Source organism: Anolis carolinensis, chromosome 1 (assembly GCF_035594765.1).
Source record: "Anolis carolinensis isolate JA03-04 chromosome 1, rAnoCar3.1.pri, whole genome shotgun sequence".
NCBI classification, from domain to species: Eukaryota; Metazoa; Chordata; class Lepidosauria; order Squamata; family Dactyloidae; genus Anolis; species Anolis carolinensis.
In genome coordinates this window covers 99,890,152-99,896,151 of record NC_085841.1, presented here as the reverse complement: position 1 = coordinate 99,896,151, position 6,000 = coordinate 99,890,152, and positions in this window count along the sequence as shown.

Genomic DNA, 6,000 nt, shown 5'->3' with positions numbered 1-6,000 from the left:
ATAAAAACAATTATTGCTCTCCCTCTAATTAGGACTTTATTTTTCTTTTCTTTTTGTTGTATCAACCTAGAGGCATGGATGATGGGTTGTGTTGTCAAATTTCGAGGTTGGGGGGCCTGTAGTTTTGTTGTTTTGTGGGTCGCCGTGATGCCATCGCTCATTTATATAGATAGATAGATAGATAGATAGATAGATAGATAGATAGTTATAAGTAACTAGCTGTGCCCGGCCACGCGTTGCTGTGGCTTAAGTGGAATAGCCGTGAATAGCCTTGTAGCCTCAAAGCCTGGCTGTTTCTTCCTAAGGGAATCCTAGTTTGTTGAGCTAGAATGAATAGTGGCAGGTATGCATGTTGTTATTAGACACTTTGATTAGCATGTAATGGCCTTGCAGGTTCTAAGCCTGGCTGCCTCCTCCCTTGGAGAATCCTTTGTTTGGAGGTCTTAGCTGGCCCTGATTGAAGCCCCTCCCTTCCTGTCCAGGAAGTTGAAGAAGGACCAGCAGAAGACAGGGCTCAGTGGAAGGCTTGTCTGCCAGGCTGCTGTAATCAATAACAATGATATTCAGTAATAATATGAAGGATGTGGGTAGACTACAATTCCTCAAAAATGTTGGGTCAATCCCCCTAAATCCCCCCCCCCCCAATATTCATAGTTGGCCATGTTTGGTCTGTGTTTCAACTTATAGGTGAACTGTAACTCCCAGTGTTAAAGGTCAAGGTCCACCTATGACCACCATTATTCCCAGTTGGCCATGTTAATTGTTTGTGGTAAGTTTGGTCCAAATGGGCTCAGTGTTCTCTGAATACAGGTGAACTATTACTCCTGGATGTCGAGGTCAATCACCCCCAAACGCCACCAGTATGTAAATTTGGCCATGTTGGGTCTTTGTTGCAAGTGAGTTCCATATCCACAATTGGTGCGGTTCAGAGTGCTCTTTGATTGCTGGTGAACTATAAATCTCAGTCCCTTAAACTCCTATAAATCATGGTGAATTGTCCCCAGACCTCTCTCTGTTAGTTAGGAGGAGGTAGGAGCGAGGAAGGGTGGAAGAGAGGGGTGTGTCAAAGCCACTCCACCATGATGACTGCCTAAATGCCTGAGGTGGTTTAAAGTCATGCCGCCATTACATGGACCATGTCTTTTATGGCCAAGTTTCGTGGGTTTGGGGTGTGTAGTTTCACTGTTTTGATTAAAGTAGAAATGGTCAGAACATTTTTATATATATAGATACTAATTTTATTCTTATATCCCGCCCCATCTCTCCGAAGGGACTCAGGGCGGCTTACATGAGGACCGAGCCCAGTAATGTACCAATAAAATAAATCAACTTAAAATACATGTCAATTATAATGAATTAATACATTAAAACATATAAAATATATTATACTAGCTGTGCCCGGCCACGCGTTGCTGTGGCGAAGAATGGTGGTATGGGAAATAAAGTATTGAGGAATTGGTGGTAGTTAAGGTAAAGGGTAAACGTTTTCCCCTGACGTTAAGCCCAGTCATGTCTGATTCTGGGGGTTGGTGCTCATCTCCATTTCTAAGCCGAAGAGCCGGCGTTGTTCGTAGACTCCTCCAAGGTCATGTGGGATGACTGCATGGAGCGGCGTTACCTTCCTAATTCAACATCAAATTAGGTAATCGTTATACAAATTAAGCACCAAAACATCATATTATACAACAAATTTGACAGAAAAAGTAGTTCCATGCACAGTAATGCTATGTAGTATTTACAGTAGAGTCTCACTTATCCAACACTCGCTTATCCAACGTTCTGGATTATCCAACGCATTTTTGTAGTCAATGCTTTCAATATATCGTGATATTTTGGTGCTAAATTCATAAATACAGTAATTACTATATAGCATTACTGTGTACTGAACTACTTTTTCTGACAAATTTGTTGTCTTAACATGATGTTTTGGTGCTTAATTTGTAAAATCATAACTTAATTTGATGTTTAATAGGGTTATCCTTAATTCCTCATTATCCAACATATTCGCTTATCCAACGTTCTGCCGGCCCGTTTATGTTGGATAAGTGAGACTCTACTGTACTGTATTTACAAATTATCACTAAAATATCACAATGAATTTAAAACACTGACTACAAAAACATTGATTATGAAAAGGCAGACTGCGTTGGATAATCCATAACATTGTATAAGCGAATGTTGGATAAGTGAGATTCTCCTTTAATATGAAATAATTACTGGGATAGAATAATGCAGAACAATATAATCTCTAAAACCAGGACAGTAAATAAACGGGAATTCCAGACAGGAAACAATCAGGGCCAGCTAACACCTCCCAACAAAGTATTCCCATCATCAAAGTCTGGCAAATCCTCTGTTTTCTCAGGGCCACAGACAGTAGAAGCACATAAAATATCGCAAACAATACCACTCTGAAAACAAGGGAATTCCAGACAGGAAACAATCAGGGCCAGCTAACACCTCCCAACAAAAAATTCACTCAGGGAGGAAACAGCCAGGCTTTAAAGCTGCAAGGCCATTACATCCTAATCATTTTTCCTAATTGCAGCATTCATACTTGCCTCCAACAAACAAAAAAAACCAATCAGAAATATTGTATATTCACAACCTTTAGGAAATAATATCCCCTGATGCCGCAGCGTGTTAAAGCGCTGAGCTGCTGAACTTCTGGACCAAAAGGCCACAGGTTTGAATTGGGGGAGCGGAGAGAGCCCCCACTGTTAGCCCCAGCTTCTGCCAACCCAGAAGTTCGAAAACATGCAAATGTGAGTGCATCAATAGGTACTGCTCTGGCGGGAAGGTAACGCCGCTCCATGCAGTCATCCCACATGACTTTGGAGGAGTCTACGGACAACGCCGGCTCTTCGGCTTAGAAATGGAGATGAGCACCAACCTCCAGAGTCAGACAAGACTGGACTTAATGTCTGGGGAAAACCTTTACCCTTGACCTTAACTACCACCAATTCCTCAATACTTTATTTCCCATACCACCAGACTTCGCCACAGCAACGCGTGGCCGGGCACAGCTAGTAATCTTATATTATCTGCTTTGAACTGGATTATCTTGACTCCACACTGCCTTATAATCCACTTCAGTGTGCATTTTATACAGCTGTGAAGAAGGGGCCTCATATAATACAGTTCTGAGCAGATAATATAAGATTAGAAATATACAGTAGAGTCTCACTTATCCAACATAAACAGGCCGGCAGGATAAGTGAATATGTTGGATAATAAGAAGGGATTCAGGAAAAGCCAATTAAACATCAAATTAGGTAATCGTTATACAAATTAAGCACCAAAACATCATATTATACAACAAATTTGACAGAAAAAGTAGTTCCATGCGCAGTAATGCTATGTAGTATTTACAGTAGAGTCTCACTTATCCAACACTCGCTTATCCAACGTTCTGGATTATCCAACGCATTTTTGTAGTCAATGCTTTCAATATATCGTGATATTTTGGTGCTAAATTCATAAATACAGTAATTACTATATAGCATTACTGTGTACTGAACTACTTTTTCTGACAAATTTGTTGGCTAACATGATGTTTTGGTGTTTAATTTGTAAAATCATAACTTAATTTGATGTTTAATAGGGTTATCCTTAATTCCTCATTATCCAACATATTCGCTTATCCAACGTTCTGCCGGCCCGTTTATGTTGGATAAGTGAGACTCTACTGTACTGTATTTACAAATTTACCACTAAAATATCACAATGAATTTAAAACACTGACTACAAAAGCATTTCTATATTTCTATATTTCTAATTTTATATTATCTGCTCAGAACTGGATTATCTGAGGCTCCTTCTTCACAGCTGTATAAAATGCATACTGAAGTGGATTATATGGTAGTGTGGAGTCAAGATAATCCAGTTCAAAGCAGATAATATAAGATTATAAATGGGTTATATAGCTGTGTGGAAGGGCCTTGAGTCTACACTGCCATATAATCCAGTGCAAATTAGATAATCTGTGGAAGAAGTCTAAGTGAGGCCTAAATCTGCCTGTCCCCTAACTGAAACCTGGCTGTCCCATGGTTGCTAGGCAACCAAGTGGGCAGAGATTAGCCCTCTAAACTGGCAGCAATTGGATAAAAAAAATTATTGCTCTCCCTCTAATTAGGACTTTATTTTTCTTTTCTTTTTGTTGTATCAACCTTGAGGCGTGGATGATGGGTTGTGTTGTCAAATTTTGAGGTTGGGGGGCCTGTACTTTTGTTGTTTTGTGAATTGCCGTGATGCCATCACTCTTTTATATATATAGACTAGCTGTGCCCGGCCACGCGTTGCTGTGGCTTAGTCTGGTGGTGCTGGTCAGTCTACATTAGGTTGTATTTATGCTGTGAGCTCCACCTTCTTTATACTCACATTAGTAGTAGTATTTGAAGTCTGTTACCTTCTTCAATTTTTGTGTTGATTGATAATTGCTTGAGATCCCTGTTGTCTTTTGTTTGTTGTTAGTTGTAATGTCTGATTCTGCTGAGTGCGGTTTATATTTTTATTGTGGTACAATAGTCTTTTTTTGTTTTGCCTGTGTAGGTGTTTATTATTATTGTTGTTGTAGTGGTCATGAAGGTTGGATAAGTTAGATGCTACTGTATTGTTTTTTGGAGGCCCAGTGTAGCACTGACTGGCCTCTCAGCCTCAGTGCCTGGCTGTTTCTTGCCTGTGATGGTGTTGATTCTTATTGTTGTTGTTGTTGTCATTGTTATTATTGTAATTGTTTTTTTGGAGGCCAAGTGTGAATGTAGGGATTGGGGAGGTGGATGAGTTGTGTTGTCAAATTTTGTATTTGTTATAGTCACAATGCGTTGTTGTGAGTTTTGTCGGTCCGGATTGTGGTTTTGTGGTGTGGTTGTGTTGTTACAACTGAGAGGCAAGGCTTTTGTGTTGTGTTGCCAAGTTTTGTATTTCTGGGGCGTTTAGTTGTGTTGATATAGTCACGATGCACTGTTGTGAGTTTTGTGGGTCCGGATTGTGGTTTTGTGGTGTGGTTGTGTTGTTACAATTGGGAGGGAATGCTTTTGTGTTGTGTTGCCAAGTTTCGTATTTCTGGGGCGTTTAGTTGTGTTGTTATAGTCATGATGCGTTGTTGTGAGTTTTGTGGGTCCAGTGTGGTTTTGTGGTGTGGTTGTGTTGTTACAACTGGGAGGCAAGGCTTTTGCATTGTTTTGCCAAGTTTTGTATTTCTCGGGCGTTTAGTTGTGTTGTTATAGTTATGATGCATTGTTGTGAGTTTTGTGGGTCCGGATTGTGGTTTTGTGGTGTGGTTGTGTTGTTACAAATGGGAGGCAAGGCTTTTGCATTGTTTTGCCAAGTTTTGTATTTCTGGGGCGTTTAGTTGTGTGCCAAGTTTCATATTTCTGGGGCGTTTAGTTGTGTTGTTATAGTCACGATGCGTTGTTGTGAGTTTTATGGGTCTGGATTGTGGTTTTGTGGTGTGGTTGTGTTGTTACAACTGGGAGGCAAGGCTTTTGCATTGTGTTGCCAAGTTTTGTATTTCTGGGGCGTTTAGTTGTGTTGTTATCGCATGATGCGTTGTTGTGAGTTTTGTGGGTCTGGATTGTGGTTTTGTGGTGTGGTTGTGTTGTTGTAACCTGGAGGCAAGCCTTTTGCATTGTGTTGCCAAATTTCGTATTTCTGGGATGTTTAGTTTTGTTGTTATAGTCACTGCGCAAACAACTTTATCATTTTATATATATAGATAGATGGGAATGTTTGGATTTCAGGAAAGTAAATTCACACTATCTTAGTCTAGTCTAGTCTATACATAGCTTCTATTTAAAAAATAAGGTACAAAATGAATGTGCTTGTGTATTGCTTCACAAAGTCAATATGTATTGCTATAGCAGAAATACTGTATTTTCAGTACTGGACCGTGAGGTTTTTTTGCTTTGTGAAATATGTTACTCTCAGATGGTGGATTAACTCCTGCTGTAACTTTTATGTGTGAAATAGTTTTTTAAAAGCAGTGGATTTTTTATGTAA